The sequence below is a fragment of the Sylvia atricapilla genome, chromosome 3 (genome assembly GCF_009819655.1).
Source record: "Sylvia atricapilla isolate bSylAtr1 chromosome 3, bSylAtr1.pri, whole genome shotgun sequence".
Lineage (NCBI taxonomy): Eukaryota > Metazoa > Chordata > Aves > Passeriformes > Sylviidae > Sylvia > Sylvia atricapilla.
Window position 1 is genome coordinate 30,101,193 of NC_089142.1, and position 26,664 is coordinate 30,127,856.

Genomic DNA, 26,664 nt, shown 5'->3' on the forward strand with positions numbered 1-26,664 from the left:
TACAACTTTGATACATATTAAATATGCCAGATGGACATTCGTGGAAATATCAGTGTCCTGTATTACTTTGGAGCAGTTATATAGAGCCAGCATAATCATTAAATTCCAAAACTTCTGTTTTCTGTAACCTTGTCCTGGGACGATGCTGTTGAAAGTGAGTTTTGTTTCTGTAGCTTATGTTGTCTGCTTTGCATGACCAGCCTGCTAAAAAGTGTGTTGATTACTGGTACTGCAGTTGGGTGCATGGTACCGGTTGAGAACAGGACTGAAACCAGCAGCTTCTTCCAGGCATTATTCACTGCTGCTAATTTTTGGCTCCTAAAAATCAGGTTTGAATTGGTCACTAGGAGAGGAAAGCAGTTTGACTGTAATTGTCTTACTGAAACAGAAAAGTATACAAGAAAGCTTTTTTTTTTAAGACTAAGGTGCTATTGAAAAGATAATTTTTAACTGCATCAAATACAATTAAGTGCTTAATTGCTTGTGTGTAAATAATGGAGTAAAATCCATATGGGTAGTAATTTAGGGAGAAATTAAGTGCTGTGGGGTATAGTATTCGTTTCCTTGACATAAAAGAAATCTATCAATTCCCAGAGCACAAAATCACATTCACCCATTTATGGAAAATATGGCCTCCTAAGAGCAGTGTGTGAAATTTAAAGGTCTACAGAAAAAAAAAAAACCTATTTATTATGCACTTTTTAAAAGAAACCCAGAATCTACTCTTCATCATCTTTAGTATTTTTTTAGGTCTGCCCCAGTTTTCTTGGCGTTGTTTCAGTGCCCTTGGCTGAGCACAGGCCTGGTTTCCTCTGAGTGGTACCAGTTAATGTCTGTTAAGGTGTGGCTGTGTGTGAAACCAGATTTGCATTTTTGGTACTTGTAAGCTGCTGGCCTGCTGTTGTTGTGGTAATCACTTCAAATCTGGCTAGGCAGTCTAGTCTGTACTGATGTGAATGCCAGGTTTGGGTCACTATGTTTTCATAGTTATGATTAGTTAGACCTTTTCCCTGTTTATCTTTTTTTGTTTGGTTGGGTTTTTTTTTTGTTTTGTTTTGTTTTGTTTTATTTGGTTTGCTTTAGTTTAGTTTTGTTTTGGGTTTTTTTTGGTTATTTTTAATAGCGGGTCTTTTGAGTTGTGTTAATTTCCCCTACTAAAAATCCCTTGCATGTGATTTCTTTTTTCTGTAAAACTTTACCTTTAAATTAAAAACACTCAGTTATATATATTCATATTGCAAAATTGTGTTAAATACTTGACTAGATTATTCACTTTTTTTTTTTTTATTTAAAATACATTTTATAATCCAATTGGGTAGATAATAACAGTAAATGCATTCCCTAAAATTCCAGTAACTTAGACAACATCTTAAATTTCCAATAGAAGAGAAATAAAGTGACATTAGAGATTCAGAGAGTAGAAAAATAAAATAAAATTAAATATGGAGAAAATTACTGGGGCTTTTTTTGGTTTATTTTTAAAAATTTGTGAGCTAATTTTTATAAAAATGTCATTCTAAAACCCATGTACTTTAGTTTTTAAAAATTAATATTGATGTGAAAGAACATTTATCCCTTGCTCTGTAGCTTTCAAAACTTTGACATTTCTCCCATGCTTTAAGCTTCCTGTTCCTTTCTGTGATGTTTTCCTTTTGACCCAGCAGCCATATGCTGGGTAAGTGCACCAGTGCAATGTGAGCATGTTTAGCTGTTGTTTAATATATATGCTGGATTATTCCTCATGCTAAATGCATACAGAAGCACCCTCTATAATATTTTAGAAGTGAATGAGTTCCAACAAATTGCAGACCTACCTTTAGGTGGACTCTAGAGCTTTTGTACATAAGTCTATGTGTATATGTGTATAAACATGTTAAAGTAGCAGCTCCTGTTCTTTATATGAAGTGATGGGGGCTTTCCTGTTTCCACGCCACTGAGGTCCAACTTGCAGCAGAAGTGACTGGCTACATCTATCCTGTCATGTATTTGACATCTTGTATCTTCTGAGCATCAGGTGGTAGTCCTTACACATATTCCTTGGGGGTTTTACCCAAAGTGCTCAAAATGATGAGAAAATTGTTGCAGCCCATCAGAATGGTGTTTTTTTTATAGCACTAAACTTAAACCACATGTTTTATAACCTATTGTTAAGTAGCACGTGAACAAGTCCTGTGGCCGCTTCGTCCATCTGGTGTCCTTTTCCCCAAAGACGAGGGGTTGTGGGAGCAAACCATTCCTGGAGACCAAGAGCATACCAGAGCTGGAGGCTTGAACAGCTGAAAAGTCCAGGAGTGTGGTGCCCAAGACCTCTTCCTGGCCACCTTGCCTTTAGCAGTACAGGCAGACCCAGAGCTCCACAGACCATGGTGTAGAAGGCGTGATCGGCAGTTAGAGCTGGAAGAAAGCGTTCTTTGTCTTGTGAAAATGTGGGATTAAAAACATTCCATCCCAAATTGCAGCGAAGACCGGGTGTTCCCTCTTTTTTAAATAAAATATAAAAATATCTCTTAGATAAATACTGTGCTTCAGTTTAGCTCCATCGTGCTTTTTTTAAAAATATACTGAGTTTAACTTCCCTAAGAAGACTTTCTCACCTGAAATCAAAGGCTTTTCAGACTTCTTAAAATTCCTGTGGAGCAGAAATAAAATCAATAATTTCCTTTGATGAAAGTTTGGATACTTGTGAATTAGTATGCTTTTCCAGGAGAAATATTTGCTAAAAATTCCCAACCAGCCATTCTCTCTCTTCCACTCCCCACCTTTTCTCTGTAGATGACCAAAATGTGGAAAAGAGGTGAGATTCCTGCTAGAGATTTCTTGTTGCATTTTTCATGAGGAATTCACAGAGGGGAGGCTGATACTCTTGAGATGAGCTTCTTCACTCTGCTTGCTACTCTGAGCAGCACAATTCAGCATTACAAGTACAGAGTTGGGAAGCTGAAAGAGAGAGTGGAGAGACAGGGTGTAAGTACTGCTGAATACTGGTTAAAAGTGTTAGAAGCTGTTAATAGAGTTTTGCAAGCTGACCTCCAGCTTTAACTTTTAATCACCCACTTCTACCCCTCCAGAAAAGACAAATTGTTGTGAAAAAAATTGGTGACTCTGGGCTGGGTTCTGAAACTTGGTGAACAAGGGTGCTCTGCCTTAAAACCATGGAAATTGTTTGTGTAAATATGTTTTTCACCCTTTCTTACTCAGCCTCTGTGTCTTTGGTAGTATTTCCAGCTTGAATCTTGGTGTTTTCCAGGGCTTCTGCTGTAAGGGAGCTGAGGACTATGCAGCACTGCCCTGCTGCAGAGCTAACAACCACAGTTGCTGGCTGCAGCACATAATTGGGCTTGCACAGTGCTCACGCTGGAGAGACTCACTTCAGCCTTTGCAGTTATTAAGGGCCCAGGTCTTATCCCTCAGGACTGCAAACATGACTCTATACTGTGGAATGATTAATACTTGAAAACCTTTAATGAACCAGCTGCAGTGTCGTTGTGCTGGCTGTTCCAGGCTTCTCCTTTTGTCCCACTAGAGATGCAGGCGTTTCAGAAGAGTCCAACTAAAAGGAGACATTTGTCCTTCGTATAGGATCACAGCATCTTAGAATAGTTTGGATTGGAAGGGGCCTTTAAAGATCATCTTGTCCAATGCCCCTGCAATGAGCAGGGACATCTTCACCTAGATCAAGTTGCTTAGAGAACCTGCCTTTGAATGCTTTCAGGGGTGGGACATCTAGCATGTCTTTGGGCAAACCTTATATTTTCTGCTTCCTTTCACCTTAAGTCTTGTATGTAAGTAATATTTTAGAAGTGTATTTCATGCCCCAGCATACATTACAGAAAGGTGACCCCCTTCATGTGTATTTTAGCTTATGATTTTTCTACCTTGATAGGGTTTTTTGAAGACCTCTAATCAAAGTGAACAGTTCAGGTATCAAATCCAGCATTTGTGGATTTTATATGAATGTACAAAATGTTTGGACTGATAAATAACATGTGTAGTAGTACTTCTAAGTTTGGTAGTAAGATGTAATATTTTAACTTTTTAATTTTTATCTGTGTCTAAAATGCTTTTAAGATAAAGAAACTTTTAAGATAAAGAAACGTTATTATGCTATACTAATCAAAGGATAATTCAAAGCAAAATTTCTGCAAGTTAGAAATATTCTTCAGATTGTTTAATGTTTCACAACTCCTGGTTGAGAGAATGCAAATGAAGCAAGCCATTAATTGCAGACAAATTGATGTTACACAGTGGTGTTTCTTCTTTTAAATTTGGCTTGAGGCATAAAATAACAGCTTGAGAAGCCAGTACAACAACCACTAGCTTTTATGATTCATTTAAAGTAGTCACAGTTTTAAGCATGAAGAAGCTTGTTGAAGCTATGCTCTTGATAGAAAAAGAAACATTCATAGAAGAAATATGCTTTTAAATGTGACGATATTTTCCTGTCAGGTGCCACTGTAACAGTGTTAAGGATTTCTTACATCAGGAAAATAACCTAAAAACTGTGGCATTTTTAATATTATGCTATGAAATGCCAATCAAGAGCCATTCAGCATTGAGTTGTGGAAAAGTAGTGTAGGTGTTTGGCTGTTTCTGTTTTTCCTAACCTTACTGATCTCACTTAATAGATGTTTCTAGAGGGAAACCTTGAGGAAGTGGAAGAGGAACCTGTTGATCATCCCGCAGTTCTAGTTGTAGGGAACATAGATGGGTGATGACTCTGTACCACTTTGCTTCATGCTCCTGCCCACCAATCTGTCCTGCTGTCTGTCTGCCTCCTCAGGTCCCTGTGCTTTCAGTTTCCCATTTACCATCTGTATTTCCTTAGTGGACCTCTCTGGAGGCAAGCTGAAGGGAAGTTCACTAAGCAGAAACGTTCCATGAATTTGATTTGAGCTTTGGATATCCTACCGCATTCTCATGGACTTTTTCAAAATTTCATAATTTAGAGAACATTCTGCACTTAATATTTCTCTTGATTAAATTAAGTATTGAAAAATATATGGATTTTTTTTTTAATTTCTGTGGGATTTTTTTATGTCCACTCCAGGTGTTGAATATCTTGTAGTTTAAATAAGCATCTAAATATATGCAACATGCTGGAAACCAATTGACCCAGACCATTTCCAAAGTTACTATGTTTGGTCTGTGAGGAATGCTTGCTGTGGAGTTGCTGGGATCTCCTTGATAACCTACTACCCAAATTTTCAGAGTAAGAAAAAAATAGGTAGCTGATAACCTGCAATATGACTTTTCCCTTTTCCCTCCTGGAACTTCCTGATGATCTATAAATGTTGGGGAATTGAGGAGCAATGACAGCAGATAGCTCGAGGTCTCACATTTTTTGAAGATGAGGTTAGAAGCTAGTGCTGGATATCACCATTTGTGGTTCTCGGCTAGTATATGGGCTGCATGGGTTAATTTGTGTAACAAGCAAGACACAAACAATATATCTAAATTCTGTGGAAGAGAATTGTTAAGGCCACTGAAATTCCTGGGAGTGCCAGGAAAATGCAGAGCAAACCCTCATGCTGGGCTTGGCTGGACACAGGCATGGTGGGGAACTTTTGTTCTTTGGCAAACAGGTATTTTGATTACTGATCACTGCTGTGACCTATGTGTAAAGTGAAAAGGAGCTATTGTCTCACATTTTGCAAAGGTATTTGACAACTTTACTTCATATTTATTGACTGATTCCAAGACAATATTACTTGCTCTTTTCTCCAAGTCTGATTCTTTGCATCAAATTTGGCAGTTAAAAAAATGCAAAAGATGCTGGATGAGTGGAGAACCGCAGAACTACAGAATATGCTGAGGTGGAGGGGACCCACAAGGATCATCAAAGTCAGACTCCTGACCCTGTACAGGACACCCCCAAGAGTCACACCATTAGCCTGAGTGCATTGTCCAAATGCTTCTTGCACTCTGTCAGGCTGATGCTGTGACCACTGCCCTGGGGTGTCTCTTCCAGTGCCCAGCCACCCTCTGGGTGAAGAATCTTTTCCTGATATCCAACCTAATGACACAACTTCAGGCCATTCCCTTGGGTCCTGTCACTGGTCACCACAGAGAAGAGATCAGTGCCTGCCCCTCCTCTTCCTCTCACAAGGAAGCTGTAACTGCAGTGAGGTCTCCCCTCAGTCTCCAGGCTGAACAGACCCAGTGCCCTCAGCTGCTCCTCATGCAGCTTCCCCTCAATGTGATTTTAATGAACAGGTAGCCCCTTAAGCAGCAACATGAATAAAACATGGCATTATGTTTGTTTTCTGTTTTGGTGCCTTAAGATGATCAGAGCTCAGCCTGATGGTTTTTCTTCTGCTGTGGCATCATATTTCAGGTTCCTCTTTTATGGATTTCTGATGCACAGCAGGAGCTGTGTCATGTGTGGCACCTTTCTTTGGCACAAAATTTGCACGTAATTTCTTTCCTCTGCCAAGTCATTTGTTTTCATTAAATATGTAAGAAAGCAAAATTTTTAGTCAATTCTCTCTCTCAAGTCAGATTAGAATCAGCTGCTGTCCTGAAAACGCAAATTACTTTGGGGGTAACCTGGAGTCGATGAGTGGGCACGCAAACCGCCTGACTGCAGAATTCTTGTTTCCAGGAGAATCCAATTCCATTCTGACTGCTGTTTCATCTGTTACTGAAGAGGATTAAACTAACCATATTACAAGAAGCAAATAGTATGTGTTTGAGACTATATGGTGTGGTTTTTTAGAATACATGAAGAGTTTGTCCAGGGATACCTGATTTAAATGAATGGCAGTAGTAACACTGATTTTCTGGTGCCATAAACATGCATTGTGCTCCTCCAAAAGAGGAGCCCTCTCTCTCAAAGGTTAACCTAAACAAAATGCAAATCACAACATATTAAACTTGGTTTGACACTTAGATTTTACGCAGGGTCTTTCAGCCATGAGCAAGAACAGCATTTCCTTTGAATGAGAGTTCTCACGGGAAGGTAAATGTTAAATATCCCCTCACCTGTTATTTAATCCTTAGGGACTATAAAGATGATTATATGAAGATCAAAATCACAACCTCTTTCTTTTACTACTCCAGAGAGACATTGATGTAAAGCAATTATGGCGCTTTCTAAGTAGTAGCGAGCATTTGGAGCTGTTACCAAAGGAAAACTCTCTAAATGAACTGGGTGTCCACTGGGCTGCAAGGACTGGATAAATAGAGAGGGGCTGCCGAGAAAGCAGAGTGCTTGACACCACCTGGATAAGGCCAGGTATATGGAGTGGATGGAGGAGCCATACAGGAAAGGGGCTTTCCACCTTCAGAAGGATCCAGAATGGTTCGACTCCTTAGGGAGCTGCTGCAGCAATGCTCTGAGAAGTACATTAAATTATGTTTTAAAAATGCTTGAGACCATGTGGGAAAAAACCTCACTAAATATATTCACTGTTTTGTATAATATAAGAACACTTGCAGGTTTTTCTTTTCTGCACCTTTGTGTTTGCAGCAAAAGAATAATATCTTATTTTGTTGTCTTGAAAAATTAGGCTTTTTTTTAGTCTAAAATAGAGACTTTCCCTTGGGTAACTGTTCTGTAGAACAACAGTTTAGTTGGTAGTGTTTGAACTCTGCTAGATAAATTTGGTTTGGAATAAATTATTTCAGTTTTAAATCAGCATGTTTTAATATCAAATGTTTTAGGGTTACTTTACTATCTGAACTACACAGAAAATGCAATATCCTGCTTCAGGAGAATGACATGTAATCATATCTCTCAGTAAAATTTTCTTCAAGGCTCTACATGTTAATTAATATAGTCTCATCAGAATGTTGGAGGCAAAGAAAAATCACTTATTGGTGACAAGAAGGGTTCCAAACATAGCAGCTTTTTTAAAAATTTTGCGGCTTTCACAAGAATGATGATTTTAAGGTCTCTTTCTTTTTTACTGCTGATTTGTAGGTGTAACTGAGAAATGCTTTCTCTCTTGCATTTTTTTTCTCTCCCAAATTTAGCTCCAGTAGATTCAAAACTAAACTCTTTGTTAGCTAATGAAAGCTTTACAGAAATACATATAAAATTAATGGATGGGATTAAGATCAATGGCGTGAAACAAGAGGTACACATCAATAATCCAGAATATCCAAATGCCTCAGAAACAACATGCTCAAGGTTAGGTAACAGGCTAGTTGATTAGCAGGAATGTAGAGATTGAGTGTATGTAAGCATAGACTGCGTATATGTATAAATGAATTTAGTTCTGAATTTGGGAGATAATTTAAATGCAAGACTTGGTTGACATAATCCATTTACCTGAAATTCAAAAAGCAGCAAGAGTTTTGCTGCATGCCACCCTGTGCCTTTGAATGCCGTTACACCTACATGTGGTGAATGCTGTGGGAATTGATGACAGACTAAGCCACTGCCCCTTTCAGGTTCCTTGTTTGAATATCACCAACAGCTAAAGCTTGTCTGTGTCAAATGAATTAGATCATGCCTTTTTGTGGGTGTGTATCCATCAAAAAAACACCCAAACCAACAGAATGATAAATATTTCATTTGTCACTATTTGGCAGGATGGCTAAAAGTTCTGAGCAGATATGGTAAAAAATAAAGTTATATGAAAACTGAAATGCCCTTTTTTCCCAAGAAAAGGTCACAGAAAGGCTTGGATAGAAAGAAGACTCTTGGAAAGAGGATGCTTGAACTGGTTTTGGTTGTTTTTTGTGTTTGGATTTTTTTTCCCCTACTAAAGAAAGAACATCGTTGCTTTTCTAAAATAAAGAAGAAAAACAAACAACCAAGAAAAAAAAATGCCTAGAATTCCTTTTTACTCTGCATATTCTTGTCAATTTTATAAAGGAATATTATATTAACAAGTTAGTTCATATCGTTTTAAACATAGCAAAGAATATAAATTGACAGAGTGTCAATTTTTTAATCAAGATTTTTTTTTCTAGATACTGATTATCTATGAGGGACAAGTTTCTGAAAGATATAAGTAACTGCCAAATCTTTTATCAGCAGTAAATGTGCAAGAAGTTAAAACCAGTGTCCCTTTTAGGTTTCTAAGATTTGTAGAGTTGTAAACATTCTAGCAAAATTTCAGATGCCAACAGAATTCTATTAAAATATTATTATAAAGTTCTTTATAAAAACTTTTTTTCCTATTTATGTTTTTATTGGCTCTCTGTAGGATATGGGTTCATAACCCAGTCATAATCAGTTCCACTCTGAAATTAGAAATGGGAATGAAGCCACTTTTCCACAAGTTAGAGAGTAAGAGCTGTTTTGGTGCCAGCAAAAATGTGACTAATAATGGTTCTTCCTAAAGACATGAAGTACAAGAGGCAAGGTATTAAAATGGTTAATCTGGATGAAATATGATAAAACATTAAAAAGTTTATTGTGAATGAATGCAACTAATTTCTATATACATCTGTAAAGAAAAAAACCTGGAATTTTGCTGATTTGCTTTATAGTATTTTAAATTCTATAAACATATACAAATATAATTTATATTGCAGTTAAAAAATTATATGCTTTTATCTCTAGAAATGTTCAGGTTTTGTTTTTTTTTGTAATGTGGACTTTTAATGCAATTTATGATGAAAACAAATATGAAGAATTGTGGAGCAGCTGTCAATTATTTCTTAGAATTCATGGGGCTTTTTCTTCCTGGAATAGGAAACTGGGATTTAAGGAAGCTGGAAAACCAAAAAAAATATGAGAATTTGGCTGTCTTAACATGCCAAAATATGATCTTATGGCTAATTTTGTTAGAATATATTTTATTTGCAAGTTCAGTTTCCCTGTCTAGGCAATATGGACAGAAATGCTCGAGTCTGTTTGTGTTGTAGAGACAAAAGTGGTGACAGATTTGAAACAAGGTATTTTTTTAATTGCAATGCGTGCTGACGATGAAAGGCAAAGGGGTAATTAATTAGTGTATGAATCTCTGTGCATTGCTGGGGCATGCTGTGTGGAGGACCTTCTTCCTAGGTTTTTGCAAGCTTGTCTCACCAGTGTTCAGATTTCTGAGGAAGGAATTTGGTGGTGTTCTCTGTTAGTTCCCTTCGAACCTCCGTAGCAGTAAGACACCTTTGGAGTAATCAACGCCCAAAAATGACAGTTGTGCACCATTAAAGATGAAAGAAGTCATTCCCATTTCCCTAAAGCTGAGATTTATGGGTATCTCAACAGGGGGTAGTGCTGAGGAGCCTGAACCTAAATTCTGTTTTGAGGACCAAAAATGAAATTCCCTAAGGTGAAACTTTTTCCATTATTACTCATTTGTAGAAGGATAATTGCTGTGGAGCATTGGAGAGGTGATGTCCAGATTTTAACCTACAAGAATAATGACATAGGAGAAAATCTTTGCTATCAGGCATCTCAAGGTAAATCAATCATTAGGAGTATGAACTCAATTTATAAACGAAATTCTGTATGCTGAAATATTTGCAATCCTTATGTTTTTAGTATCTAAAAAGTGTATACCAGAACCAATGTTTAGATAATCTAGTTTATTGCATGCTCATCAGTGGGGATTATGGGAATTTTGATTTTAAAATTGTAAATAGAAGAAAATGGACAGGCTGTTGCATAGTGCATGTGATGTATCTTTGGGGCATGGATCTCAGATGCTAAAAGATTCATTCAAAAAAAGCCAGATTGCTAGATATATGTATATCAAAAAAAGTAATGTTAGGCAATGTAAGAGTAAAAATTATGCTTTGTGACTTGATATGTTTTGCAATAATCAAGGTATGCTCATGTTGAATATATGACAGACTTTCAGTTTTATTTTTCTTGGCTATTCTGTTCTTTTGGCAAACTTGATCAAAGAATTTATTTCAGAATAATCAACAGAACCCTGGAAGTTGAATGGGCCTGTGAGTCTCTATTAGGTAATGGCTAAAACCATTTAAAGGTTTGAACTGAGATTGCAGATTTGGCTCGAAGCTCCAAGCATATCTAATGCGGAAAAAGAGTAAGAAAAAGAAGGTCAGTTTGATTAAAAACATGATCTTTGTTTCAATTACAGCAGTTGAAGATCAAGTGTAAGAACAGTGGATATCCGAGAGAGCAGATGTGTGCTGTTGGTAGACATGCTGGCTTAAAAAAAACCTGTGAATTGACAACTAGCAAATAGCTGTGCTGAGGCATCGTGCTGTGTGGTGTGCATTGGCTGGGTTTTATTTCACCACTTTTAGCAGCAGGAAGTCCTCATCTGTGCTGGCTGGTGCAGCACAATGCACCTCACCTTCCTTGCTTGCTGGTAGGATCCCTTCCTGCTACTTCTGAGTGGCTGCTTTTCCTCAAGACAGTAAGGTCAATTCACCTCCATAACATTTCAGACCTTTCTGAGTGTGGTCTACAAGTTCTCATAGTGTAAATCTTTATGTATCCTAGGCATGTTTTTGCTTTTGAAGCATTTAGTTTAAGTCTTGTACCAAACTCACTTTAGCACTTTCATGCCCAGGAAGCACCATGTTGAATTTTATGTTTTCTCAACAGGGACCACAATTACTATATGCATTTTTTTCAACACTCACTCATATTTGCAACCTTGTTTTTTAATACTCAGCACATTTTTTTTCTGTAGGCATATCTCAATCCCTTCACTTCTCCCCTGGTTACTGCTCTTTCTACCTCCCTGGCTTTGTTTTTTTTTCTTTCTTACATTAACCAAGGACATCTCTTTCTTTCCTAATGACTGTCATATTTTTCTATCTGCCCTCTTTCCAGGGTACCTTAGCATCGGGAGGAAGTGCTCGAGTTTTTTGGATGCTGTTTAGTGCCATCTGTGGCAGCGATGCTGACTTTTATAAGCTTTACATAGCTTATGATATGAGAAGGATCCTGCTGCATGGGTTTTATGGGTGTCCATTGAATGCCAGGCATCTGCTGCAGGAATATCTAAGTACTACAGAAAAGATTAAAGGTGATCATTTAACATAGGTAGGCATGGAAGTAGTTATCCTGGAGCTAGAGAACTCCTCACATTTATCATCATTTTGATGACTGACAGCAAGTGTTTCCAAGCACTGTGAAAGAGTCCTTGCTTAGGGGAAGCTGATGTGAGGCCCAGTCTAAGGATCCCCAGTCTGAGGATCAGACGGCTCCTCCTTGCACAAAATGGACTTAGAGAGTTGCAATAAAAAGGGTACCTGCTATGAACTGCAACATGATTCACAGTCCCTGCATACTCCTTGAAGAGACAGCAGTGTAACTATTGCCTTGATGATGAGCAGACAAAGTGTGCAGAATGCATTGCTGGAGAACGGCGTAAAGGTCAGGCAAACTCAGCCTGTCCCTCGCCAGGAAAACGAGATGGTTGCTATTCAGGACCATGGCACATGATTGTCCCCTCTCAGCTCCTTTGCTGTATGGTTGGGTGAGCCCTTCTCTGCAGCTTGTTAAGTGTAGTGGTGTTTGTCAACAGTTGGAAGCAGTGACTGTTGATGTAAGTTGTGTGTTAGTAGTACTGTGAGTGCACCTGCCAGTCCTGTGCCTTTGGAAGCACATTTGTTCAGCAGTGGCGAACCCTGTCTCAAAAAATAAAACAAGGGTTTTGGGATACCTCCTGCTAGTTTGTTCAGTATCTGCTAAATCTGAGCTTGCTACTGTGTTCTGAATCATCAAATGGCACAGATTTGCACTAGATTTAAAAACAGACCTTCTTGTGTTTTGTGCTCCTTTGATATTGCTGAAACTATTAGTTTTCAATACAAGAAAGCTGTCACTGATTAAATATGACACACTAAGGTGTCGAAAACTATTTGGAGCAACAGATGTCATCCAGGAAGAGAGTAGTCACTGGCCACAGTGGCCCAGCTGTGCCAGGTATTCTTGTCCTAACCTTCATCTTCCTATACCTTGAAACTCTTGGTTTTAGCCTTCAGGTCTTTTATAGCTCACTCATTATACCTTGTCAGCTAGTTGTCAAGGTGACACCCAATGGTTGGCTTTCAACTCCAGTTTAGTTCTCTCTGAGACAAGGTATATATTCCCCTTTCGTCCTAGCAGATCCCACCACATAAATCTCACCAGGAAAAGGAGTTGAGGCCATGCTAAATAAAGAGAGAAATGTCCAGTGTTTGCAATGTAGTTATGAGTAGCATTCAGTAAATTGATGTGTTTGCATCATCTAAGTTAGGTTCAAGTCACTGGCTTTCACCTTATGGAAAAACATGCAGTGCCATACAAAGGCTGTACATAATAAAAGTGCAAACAAATGACAGTGCACACACATTTCATGTTCTGGCAAGAAATAGAAGGGCTGAATGATATAAGTCTTAATCATATCATTTGCCCCATGCCAAAAGGTTTTTGGGTGCTAAAGACTGTGAAAAAACACATTCTAATTACAGTAGAATTTTAAAATGGATATTAATTAAAAATAAGTGTTACCTATCACATAAATACTTGTCATACTGAATGCAGATTGTAAGGTTATAAAAATATATTTTAGAAAATGGCTTTAAATAATAATACAACAATGGGCTAAGTGTACCCAAAGATAAATATTTTTATTTGTCCTTTTTATCTATACCACCAAGTAATGGTGAGTAAATATTGTCTTCCTCATCTTTATACTTTTTCCGGCTTGAATGCATTTGCACAAAGAAATTATCATAGCCAGATTATTACACTATTCTCTCAGCAATGAAAGATTATGTTAAACAATGAGAAAATATTAATTCACATTTTGATCAAGATTCTTGAAACTGTTGATGTAGAATGTTCCCTGCATTTTTAAAAAATTCTTGTAGAGCGTGAAGCAAACCCCGTGTTCCTTTGAAAACTAGGATTGTATTATGTATTTTTTAAGAAAATTAGGTGCTTTCTTAAACATTTTTACTTAATCTAGTTTACCTGTCCACTAACAGCCAATGCCACCAGTGCTATTTCCTATAGAGGGACTGGTTTCTAGTCATCTTGGTTCTGGGTCAGTGCAAACCAGAGCAAAATAATTTTAAGTAGGCACAAGTCGTAGCAAAGAGTTTCTGTATCCATAGATAATCTTCCAGATGTTGTAGGGATGAGTGCTGCTGTGTGGGGCTTTCCTTCTTCATTGTTAGTGACTTTTTAACATGTGTGTTGTCAGCCTTAAAAATTAGGTGTTCAGCATAATCACTTTGTCGTTTCTTTTCTTTCCCCTTGGGTTGGAGCTGTATCATTAAATTGTATACTTCTCTACCTTAACAAGCCGTGTTCGAAAGACTTTGCCATTAAAGACTGAACCAAGAGTCCTATCATGACAAGATGTATCATGATAATCTGTGAGGGGTACAAAAGTACCACTGCTATTGTACTAATTAGGAGTTTTAATCATCAGTACATTATGGGTTTGAGTATGGATGAAGCTAGACATTTTCAAATTGAGAGGTCTGATGCCTTCCTAAGAGCTTTAGGGATGATCTCTGCTCAAAAGCTGTATATTCTTTATAGAATTAGTAAAATTAAAAGACTACTAACCTACATGTTGTGGTGATAAACTTTTAAGTAACTGTAGCATGTCTCTGTATTCTTCTCTGTCAATTTACCTTGCTCCTTAGTGGGGGAAATTTCTTGTCTTGTATGTTGTACAGCATGGAAACAAAATTGGGATAAATCTCGCGTCTAGGAATCCAGACAGTCTAATTCTCTTTTGTTTCTCATGTTTATGTCATTGCTTAAGTCTTACTCTGTGTTTGTGGGTGGGTGTGTGCAGGCACATGCGTCAGCTGCTCTTTCAGTATTTTCGGGGTGGATTTGTAGCATTTGTCATAGTGCAGCCTTTGTGAAAGCTTTCTTTAATTGTACCTAAACCCACACAAAAGTGTGTTCTCTGATTTACAAGCTATGATTTAGGAAATATTAACTCTTTTTTAAATGGTGAGGTGTTTGGAAGGTTAGGAAAAAGAGGAAAGGATGTAAAGTCCTAGTTCATATTACCAGCTTGCCATGCTGAAGGAGTCCTTTTATGAGACTGCTGACTGGATGAGAAGAGAAAGTGGAATGGATTCTCACCACAGATGGTCATAAGAGTATTCTAGTTTAGGCAGGTAATTTCAGAATTTGAAGGAAAAATTCTAAATTACAGAAAGGTCTCAACTTAGAGAAATAGACTTAATAATTTTGCTTGCTAAAGCAAATTTTAATTGAGATTTCTTCTGTGTTTTGTTCAAGATCCATTTGTTCAGCTAATAGACTTTTGAATCTACAAAATAGATTTTAAAAATAGCATTTATACTTCTGTTCAGATTCTCCTATGCTTTACCTTATGCTTCTGTTAAAACAAAGTGTACAGTGGCTTTTTTCCTGCATTATTAGAAAAAGAAGGTATTTCATGTTATGAAATCTGAGAACATTTGTTTAGTAAAATATTTTACAGCTTCTAAAGGAGCAATGAAATATAACATTTGCAACTATGCAAACCATATGTACGGGATAATGTTTTAAAAGATCAGTTCACTTCCTCTGAACAGAATTTTTTTGGTTTGTTTCTGCTTGCTGGCATACATCAAGTTTGGTTGAAACTGAAAGTCCTACGGACAGATCTCTTCTGACCAGGGGGATTTCATGGTCCTGGTACATGATGTCTGGGTATACATTTTTGCATTGCTTGAGTGCACTCTGAGCACCATGGCAGCCTCAGAACACACCTGGATTTCCCCTGTAAGCAGCAGTCCCTGAGTCATCACAGCAGCAATTCAGTCTCCGTGTCAATTACAAGCTATCCCCTCAGCTTCAGTAAGACAGATAACTTCAGTTCATGTCCCAAGTACGAGGAGTGCTAGGTCCATCCTATGACCATTGGCTCACTGTGTCCTCCCTTGCAGCTTCCAGTGCCATATTCCCTCTCCCATAGATAAACTCCATTCTTGTTCCTCTGTCTGGTGGTCCCAACTTTCACCTGGTGAGCCTGGGGAGCTTACCAAACTAACTGTTCTTCATGGACACCCACAGGAGAGCTCCTTAAACAACTGAGGGAATGGCTGGAGTGTGTATTTGGGCTCTTTTGGTCTTTTGGTGAAGTTGTTCCTCTGCATTTATTGTATGTACATCAATTTAGGACCTAACGAAACCCCGCATTCCTTTACTGCTCTTTTCCCTTTTCTTTATTTAAAGGTAAACCAGAACTGAATGCTGAGAAATTTATGCTCTCAGTCAGCTCTACAGCTGCAGAGTCAGCACTGCCTTTGTTTGCAAGTAAAACTTCCAAGGGCTGTAGAAACAGGACTCACAGCAGTTTCACTGTACTACATCTCCCCAGAGGACAGGCAATGTGGGGTAGGTAGCCTGAAAATATGTAGAGCCCTCAGGCATTTTGAGGATGACATTTCAAAAAAAAATTCAGAATTGATGCTGAAGACAAGGAGATATGGCACTTTTCTCTCATTTTCATTTGGGATTGAAGTCAGCACCTTACTGCCTGCAACTTGGAGAGAGATTTAACCACCTGTACTCTCGTGTTTTAATTGATTGCATCTGCAGCATGGGAGGACCAGTGAGAATTCAGGATGTTGTTTTCTATTTGCAAAGCACATGTTGGGCATCTTATGGAAAAGGTTCAGTATGATATTTATGCATTTTTTTCCCTACACCTGGTTTCAAAAATTGCATTTAATACTAATAACAGGGACTGAAATGCTGTTTAAAAATAAAGTATAATTATCAGAGCTGGAATATGTTTGATAGTGTAGGGAAAAAATGAATGAAGCTTCTTGTTAAGTTGTTTCAGTTTAGTAATTGAGCTACTTTGTGGTTTTTTCATTGTGCCATCTGTATTAAATGTGTCCTTAGAAAAGACTTTTTAGTGTTAATGAATCAGAGCTTGTAGTTCCCAGTTCAAATTACAAGTGTTTTCAAATTAGAGGGAAGTGTAACGACGCTTCTGTGAGTCTGACTTTGCAGGACTGAGCTTTAATCATTTGCAGTCTGTAGCTTTGAGCTTTTCAGTTTACTCAAGTTTGCTTGAAGACCTGTGTTTTCCTTGTCTTTGTCTTCTTTATGGATAAATAAATTTGCTTTGCTTCAAATTTCTAAGACTTTATGGGATTTTTTTTTTTTAGGGAGAAGATTAATATTTGATAATTCAGTAACGGTAAACAGTCTGGAGTTCTTAAATGTGAAGTTATATTGAAAATTAAATAAATGCTATAGCAAAAAAGCTCATAAATCTTTTATGTCATGCTCTCAGAGAACATCTACTGCTGGAGTACCACTTGGGAAACTGGGCTGAGAGGTGGGTAATGAAGTGAGAGCTTTGGAAGAGTGGATTGAAAGCTTGGGCTTTCTGTGTGGTGAATGGTAAGAACTTGGGAAAAGCTTAGTGGGCTGAGATTTTTTTTTTCCTGGGGAAATGCTTCTCATAAATGCCATATAGCAAACTTATAAGAAAGACGTTCACATTATATTTCATGCACTTTCCTTTAGAGTTGTTTATTTGCATTCTCTCATTTTAGAAAATATATATTGAGTAGGGGGAGGCAAAGTTTTCAGGACGAGAGATACCTGTGAGCTGTGATAATGTGTGAACAGTCCTGAACATTTCACTGTCTGTTTCTATATTCAGAAATGATGAATTCTTATGTGTGTTGTTTTACATATGGCTTGGTTGTAAGACAGCATAAACTTAAGGACAGTGAATGCTCTTTTCTAATTATAGCTTGAGCCACTGTCATTCCCTGATCTCAGATTTGCCTGATGTTCCTCATCCATATCACGATAATGAGTTTTCAGTCACATTTTTTAGTTGTGTGCCATACTAGCTGAGGTTTTTTTAGCCATGTGTTTCCTTTCACCTGAATTATTTAGAAAAACATATTTCAAAACATTCTGTCATACTTAAAGAAAAACAACCAACCAAACAAAAAATGAAAGAGGAAACAGATTATTTTGTTTACATTTAGCTACCAGAAATAAAGTAAGGAGCTAGGAAAGAAACACTCAGAGTTGCTTTAGAGCAGAGGTTTGCAGTTACAGATGGGTCTGGCCTTTAGTAAAGAATCCAGAAAGGATGTGCAAGCAAGGTGTCTCTTCCCTCACCCCTGTTGTGAAGATCGTCCTGACCTTCCATAGCCTAGAGCTTGTGCTTGCCTTTAGGTATTTGTTTCTCAGCTGGGACATAGCTGTGAAATGATGTTCACACCTGGAGTTCTCCCTCTAAAATTAATTACTATGGGTAATTTTATTTTGGTCCATCATGAGATAGCCAGTGATAAAGGGATCTGTGACCTGCCCACAGATCTTCATGTCTGGGTATGGTAGAGGGGATGCCAATGGCATTTTCACTTGTCTACTCTGGCTCAATTTCTTAATTATTTGATAGTGCAGGGATGTTATGAGGTTGGCCTGATTTCTTTCCCTTTCCCTTTCCCTTTCCTGCACTTCCTGTGCCATGACAGCTTTATCCTTCATGTTTCTTAGGGTGATATGTTGCATTTCCTTCAAATCTCACGTCTCTCCAGGCTGATTTATTTAACTGGATTTTGAGCACCTGCCTTTCCTCCCCTGAGCATGTGTGACGCATGATACTTGCCCTCTAGAAACCAATTAACAATATAAATTCAATCACCGAGCAACTTAAATAATTAAAAACAACGAGCATACATTGTGCGTGCATACTCCCCACCTAAATTAGACTGTGCCCTCATTAAGATAAAGTTGCTTTGCTTTTCATTTACAGGAATTAGACTGAGTAAGGGTTTAGTAAAAGCTGGATGCTCCCAGTCCTGCATGGCTGTTTCTGTCCAGTCTGATTGACCCTGCTTGAGCTGATTGACTCCTGTTTGCCACCATGGCAGGGTAGTAGCAGTCAGAAGCATCAGAAGGCTACTTCTGGCCTGACAAGACTTGACCAGAGGCTGAGAATTAAACATTTCAGTGCTGGCAGAAGGGGTCCACTGCCTGTTTTGCTGGGACAGGGATCTGTGGCTCTGTGGGGAAATACGGCTTTGGTGACCAATCCAGAGGCAGGTATCAGCAAATGCTAAAGAGAATCCACTAGTTCATGTTATGAAATCTTAAAGAGTCCTGGCCAAGGCATGTGCTAAATTTTATAACTAATACTATTATATTTTACCTAAGGTGATTCTTGACCAAGAATAGCCCTACGTAAAATGTAATAGTAGAAGATTCAAGGTCTGTTTGGTTACAGCAGGTATGAGGAAAGCCATTTGCTCCTGGACAAGGGGATGTGGGTTTTCTCTCTGCAGCCTTGCTTGCTTGCATGCATAAATTAAACATAGGTGTGGCAAATTGCACTTGTCCTCATCCTTACTCTGCTGAGGGAGATGGAAGCCTCCTTATTTGCTTTAATATGTTCCTGCTTTTATCCTTTTCCTCATTTTGCTATTTATCCTTGCCAAGAGAGTATAAGACTGCAAAGTTGGGAACAATTTGGGTCACTGTGACTGTGTTTGCAGCATGTCAGGTAGTTAATCGATAATAATTAATTTGAATTACCTCCTTTCCATCTGTCTGTTGACTTGAATCTCATTTTCCCTTACCTTTTACCTCAGTCCTTTTTTTTGTTGTTTGTTTTCTTTTTTTTCCTTCCTTTGATCTTCAGAAGGATACTTTCTAAATGCACATTTTAAACAGACTCATTGTGGGTATATGTGAGTGGACTTGAACACTGTCAAGTGAAAGCAGCTGGGTTAAACTGGTACCCAGAGATGCATTCAGAGAGCTTTCCTCTTCCAAAGGTACTGGTTAAGGTTTCTCTCAGTTGTTGCTGCTGCTCACACAGACACGTATCTCCTGTATAACAGGTGGTAACATCATTGCCTACCTTTCTGCCCAGTTTTATACAGGAGCAGTTCCCTAAAACATTCAATTCCCTATCAAGACATGCACACCATGAATTTTAATCCTGCCAGAATGAAGATCCTGTGTTAAAATTAGAACATGTTGAGCAAAGCCACCCAAAGCAATGCAATGCTTGAAGTCAGCTCACATTTTCAGTAACATACTTGAACTGCCAGAATATTAGCATGCTTGTAAAATTTGAGGTTAACTGTGTTCGTAAAAATTTGTGTTGCTTTGCATCAGTTGCTGAGCTGGAGTACACAAACATTATTTTAAATAAACAGTTTTGCCTGCTGCTGAGAGTTTTATGAAAATCTTTTACCAACTCCTGTTTACACATGTAAATTCTGCTTCTTTCACAGACACACATGAAATATGACCTATGCATTCCATCCTTATATTGCAGATCATCAAACTCTTAAATATGTTTTCAGAAAAGATGCATCTTTTCAAAACAATACAAATCAAGATTTCAGTGTGAAATATTGCTGTTTCTCAGTTTTTACCACCAAAGTGCATAGTCTAAAAATAAACTTGCTGGCAAGTGCTTAACTGCAATAGCATAAGGAAATGTCTCCAGAATAAATAAATAAACCAGCCTTTAGCTAAAGCATTTGGAGTAAAATGAACATATAATTCATCTGTGAAGCCACATATTTGGAAGGTGGTATGCTATGGCTGGTTTATCCAATTTATCAAGACAAAACACTTTGCTGTATCTTGCTTGGAATTGCTCTGGAAAGCCTTATGATACCACATTTTCCACTGCACGGAGGCCATTAAAACTAAATTACTTGGAAAAACAGTAGCCACTAAATTATGGATGTATTGGCACCTAAGCATTCAGTAGGAAAGAATTTTAACTTTGTAAACAAATGAATAATTTTTAAAACTAAAGTGAAAATTACCTGTAAGATACTTTCTATACTAGGATGTCTCAGGGTAACCATGACAACAGTCTGGGCTTGAAGTTTATATGCTGTATCTCAGCATGTACATTTTTTTCTTAACTGAAAAAAAGAGGCATTAGGGACTACTGTACAAGAACTAGGGAAAATAGCTATACACTTGTAAACTTACGAGTTAGAGTACAGATATGTCACTCTAGGTATATTCCTATGGTTAAGAAACAAATTTTGGGTATTTTATTTTTTCCCATCAGTGTCAGATCTGCTTCTTACTTATGGTGCTGTGTCCTACTGACAAAGTAAAAAATGTGTGTTTTTCTGATAACATTAGATGGTATATTAGATATTTTTAGAATTTTTAGAATATTTTAGGGATTTTTCTTTCACTCCAGAAATATTTTGACTAACAAATTAGACCTAAACTACATATGTATAAAAGTTGGTGTTAAAAAAAAAAAATGTATTTTGTTCTGTTTATAGTTTCAAGGGGAAATTTGAAGTTGAAATAAAGACAACTGTCTTCTTTTATGACAAATGCATATATTTTGCAGCAAATATCTGAATTTTAAAAATAAATTTTGTATGAAAGTAAACATAGGTTTATCACCTGTACTATATCCAAAGACAGTGAAACTAATCTACCTTTAGGGATAAATATTTTTATTTTTCCTCATGACAAAGTAACAAAACAATGATAGCAAAAATGCCTGTTGAACCACTGGCCATCTGGCTTACAAAAGTGTTGGGATATGTACTGAAGTAAAAGGTGATTTTGTGGCCTGAAAGAACCAAATGAAATGTCCCAGCTGATTTTTCAACCTGTTGAGATGCAATGCAAGACCTGCAGCTCAATTAATTTTTTTTTTTTTTTTTTTTTTTTTTTTTTTGCGTGGCATTATAGGGCCATAAAGCATAAGAACCAGTTCCATAAAACAATTGTTTTGTGACCCTACAGCATGAGAAGCCTTCTGCCATTTTGGCATACTCTGTGTAATAAATCTTCCACTCTGCTTGGCAAATTATCAAAAACAATGTCCTACAAGTTGAGAAATTCACCAGATTATTCCTTCACTACACTATGATGTGAAGTTTTTCCATTACTAATGAATTAAGTATTAAAGTCAAAACAACTCTTGAGTTCACTGTCCAATCTGGAGTACACATTTCTCTGCAAGTAAACAGAAAGAATAGGTTTTTTTCTTTTTTTCTTCCTCTTTTCTCCCTCCTTTATCCAAAGCAGGGGGGGAAAAACCCACACACAATAGGCAGTGTAGTAATAAAGACTGTGTGTTGATGATAATCTTTTATTTTAAGGAACTTCCACCACACAGACAAATAAAAATTCTAGTTAGAGGACATGCTCAGGCTACATACAGCATGGTCACATACCAGAAGTTATGAGTTTTATACCTCTAAATTAATGCTTCAAATTTTCAAAGCAGTATCTATCTCTGCTTAGAACAGTATAACTGCAAACAGATTTTTTTCTGTATTTTCAGCAAGAACTTTATATTTGAAAACTATTATAATTATCATTGGTTAAATGTTGATTTTTCTTTTAATTTTTTTTCTATATATATACAGTGATGAAACACTGGAGCAGGTTGCACAGAGAAGTGATAGATTCCCATCCTTGGAAAGATTCAAGATCAGGTTGAAGGGGCACTGAGCAACCTGATCTAATTGCAGGGACCTTTAAAGGTCCCTTTCAACCAAACTGTTCTGTGATTCTGTGACACTATTGCCTCTGTTGGCAGCTTGGGAATTCACTCTGGCAAAGGTCAGGTTTAACATCCAGTGTGCTCCCTGAGTAGTCTTACTACAGAGCTATTGCACAGGTCGGACACTGTTCCCATCTTTCCCCATTTTAAGAACTTTATTATCCTAGGTATTTTTACCTTTTAGGTGACCACAAACAGAAAGTTTTGGAGTGTTTATCTTATTCATCATGGAAATAACTGTCTTTGACCAAAGAGCCCCAAATGCTTTTTCCAGTTGACGCTACAAGGGACAGTAACTCACTGAAGTCAGAGAGTGAAACTGTTGCTGTGTCTGAAATATGCCTCACCAGTTCCAGCTTATCATTTCAAATTGTGAAGTATCTGCTTTTGCACCCTTTATTCTAGGCCAGTTTCATATTGAGCATCCTGGTTTTGTGGCCTGATTGCTTGAGACGTATAATTTCAGTTAACTGCCACAGCCCAGAACAAAATATATTATATATGCCTTTTTAATGTTTGCAATGACAAAAGCACTTTGCTTTGCTTCTGGAAGGTATCCTGAAAACTGGATATTAATGAATGGATCAAATCCTGTCAAGAGGTCCAATTTTGTCCAAACAAATTGCCATTAATAATCATTAATGTCGTACTAATGTCATAGTAACACTAATTGGGATCTGCTGTGCTATGTGATATGTGCCTGTAATAATAGAAAATATGATAGCATTTCAGTTCTCCCCATTTCCCAGCAACACAGACAGCTATGTTTATTTGAAATCAATCTTACTGAACATGAGGTCTTTGATAGCTAAGGCTGTTTCTTAGTGCGTATGCAGCAGACTCACATAACCAGTATTTTATCACCAGTGTGAGATTTGAGGTAAGCCTGACTGTCATAGTTAAATAGTTTGCAATGTTTACAGGCGGTTTTGCTCTGAAGTGTAGCCCAGAAGGCTGGGGATTTGTTGCCCTTTCTGCAGGTGCTGGCGGGGTTACCGCTGCCAGCGTTTGACTGCTGTGGGGTTATTTGCCATTTGATCCGTCTGTTCACTGTGGCTTCCTGCCTCTGAGAGGCATTAAATAATCAGCATAACCCCCAAATCCTTGTTTCTTAGCATAATGTGTTGTGGGAGGGATTGTCCTGTATCCATATGGTATTCCTGGTTATGTCTAATTAGACAGATTAGCTAAATGTAATTGTTATAAATGTATTAGAACAGACTTCTTACAGATTTGTAAAACCAGTCGAGAATTGAGCAAGCAGTGCAGTTCCACTTAGCTGGATTTTTATCGCCCTGGTAAGGACTATATGTCCTTCTAGGTTACATATTTGGGAAGGGTGATTATTACATCCATATCTGTCAGCAGTGGTGCAGTGCTTTGATAAAAGGCTATGCTGTTCACAATCAAATGACTAAGTAGTTATTTTTGGCTTTGTTTATGGAAAAAGAGACATTTTGTGAGATTACGGTTAGAGTCTGTGAAGCAAAAAAGATGAATTTTTTTCTTCCCATCGTAGCTTAGAGAGAGGCAGACAGAAGGAGGACCTCTGAGATCTTCAGTCAGTGTGGGGAGTTGGTACTCTGGTTCGAAGATGTGAGTGTCCATATGCAAATCTTCACCATGCTTGTGCATGGTTAGAAATTAACTCCTTTTACATTCTGGTCCATGTGAGGATGAATCATTGTGTTGGAAACCAAGTGCTTCAACCTTCTTAATTGTTTAGCAGCAGTGAAGGATTGTTCCTCCTTTATTAATTTCCACTGACTTGAGATTGTGTCAGGAATGAGGACTCCTCATTCCAGGCATAAAATTCAGTGGGATAACAGTTCTGATAATATTTTTTTTTTTTAAAGTTAGTCTTTGGCTGCAGAAGGGAGGTGTTTTTGTGCAAAAATGGTCTTAGAAAGACAAAATGGTATGAGAGAAAATAAAGGGTCAGAGAGAAAGCTGGACTTGATGGAGTACAAGAGGAGTATAGTTTGCCCAAATTCTATTTCAGGAATAGCTGATGAAGTCAGAATGATACATGCAAAAGGGGCTAATGCTTATCCTTGTTTTCTAGTAGCCTCTGAACACAATACCTGGAACTACCCACTACATAAATACCCAATACATTAATGGAAATACCTAGTAACAAAAAGACAATTGGTGTCAAGAGAGTGTTGTCACCTTTTTTCATTTTTCAGTAAACTTAAATTTATTCTAAAGTTGGAAGTTTTTAGCATTTAAACAAATTTCAGAAAAAAAGAGGCTTATATTTTCATGGCAAATCGAGTTCAATTTGTAATCTGATCAGTACATTTTTCTCTATACATAGTGAAGTTCCTTATGCATAGACTGGAAGAATGTTGTGTTTATTTTCATAACCCTTTTTTGACATCACCCTGCTTCTATGAGGAATCACTCTTTTTTTCTGTGGTTAATACTGAATGTGTATTTGGCTCTGACTGAAATACAAGACGGTCAGAAACCAGGGAGGTCTTTTTCCAGAAAACAACTCTCTTTCTGGGGACAAAAGGTGATGAAATGCTAAGTGATACAAATTTAGAATGACCAGGTCTTGTGTGGCTCAGGACCAAGTTCAGAATCTGCTGTCTCAAACAGAGCTTGGCTGTTGTGACCCAGTTTGCCTACTTTTGTTTTAGGGCTGTTTCAAAAAGTAGATGATTCCTGACACCAATGACTACAGAGAAACTATTGTGTGGCTTCTTTTCATGTTGAAAAGAAAATGTAATGTTGACCTGTACAGTACTGAAAATCTAGGAAGGAGTAGGATTCATATCACACCCCCATCTTTTTCAGGAGGTGAATATGACCTGTCTATGTGTGTTCTGATGTATATCAATTTGAGTCAGTTTTGTCTACTTTATTCAAGTAAGGGTTTGGGTTTTTTCTTCAAAGCAGTACTTCTTGTTTAAAGTTATGACATATCCGTCAATATTCTTACTATTATGTGCTATTTATATTTTATTTCAAAAATTTCCAAGTTCTACAAATTGTAGAGCGAGAATGTTTGACATAGTACCAAATGTGAACTTCTGGCTTAACTTCTCTGTAGTAGTCTGTAATGTGTTCTGTGGGTAAAGAAATAGTATTTTTGGCTTGCTCAGTTCAAGAACTACAGAGATTGATGTGGAATTGAAATGCAGTTGCATTCTGTCCAGTTATACATATAAAAACTATTCTCTCAATCTTAAATTCTTTAAATATGTGGGCATCAGGACTTTTCGGCCATTTAGCTGAAAATGCGACTTCTTTTTAATTTGTAAATAATTTTCCTAAACTGAGACAATTGTGGGGAGGGAGGAGTCTGTGTGTGTCTGAATCCAGAAGCCTGACAAATGTACGTAACTATTTTTAGAACATTATTTTCTATATTTGGTGATTCTAGTTTTCATCTGAATGCAGTTTGACAAAATTTAGCTTCAGCGTTTTATAAATTAAAATGCAAAATGTGAGTAAATGAATACATTGTCTGATATAAAACTGTGCAGATATATTTTCATTTATATGTAGTATCTCTGTGTGTGTAATCTGTGTGTGTAATCTGTGTATAATCTGTGTAGCCTTCTGGTTAGCATTAAATAGTGCCAAAATGTTGTGACTAATTGGAAACCAACAGGTTTTATTAGGTAACAATTAAGACAATAGATCTTTCATTAAGAAACTAAAGGAAAGAGCAAATTTTGAAGAAAATATTTTAATAAATTTAAATAAAAAAATCTTAGTCTTTCAAAAATGTGCTTTCAATTATTAAATTCAGTTAGTAAATTGATCCACAAGTGTTTTATAACATTTAAAGCTTTCTTTATAACATGGAACAAGAACATTTAAATTAAAAATAAGAGCATTTAATGGGCTATTGGAACTCTTCCATGACTAGCTTTCCTGAAAAGTAATTGTTTCAAAAGCATCACAAGCAAAATCCATTTTGCTTCTGGATAAGCTCAGATTTTTTTAGTTTATTCCATTGACTGAGCATGAGACTCTTTTGATAAAAGGAATTGCAACAAGAAGACAAGAGTGTTTTCTTCACTTCCTGTGCAATTTGGCTCCCACCTCTAGGGAGACAGACAGAACAAAATATTTTTTACACAGGTTGATTTGTGCCCACGGGTATGAGTTAGTATCATGAGAAAAGGAGACTGAGCTGAATCCAGTCTAGGCTATTTTCCAATAAGCTGCTTTCTTAGCAGCAGTAACACTGACAGACGCTTGAGTTTAAAGGAAGAGCAAGAAGTAAGCTGTTCAGTGGTCTAAACCAAAATTTTCA

General features: G+C 37.4%; 1 protein-coding gene across 2 annotated transcripts in view; it reads left to right on the forward strand.

Moving 5' to 3' along the window:
• KCNQ5 (potassium voltage-gated channel subfamily Q member 5) overlaps positions 1-26,664 on the forward strand; it is a 277,646-nt gene that overhangs the window by 17,391 nt on the left and 233,591 nt on the right. The window lies entirely within an intron of this gene.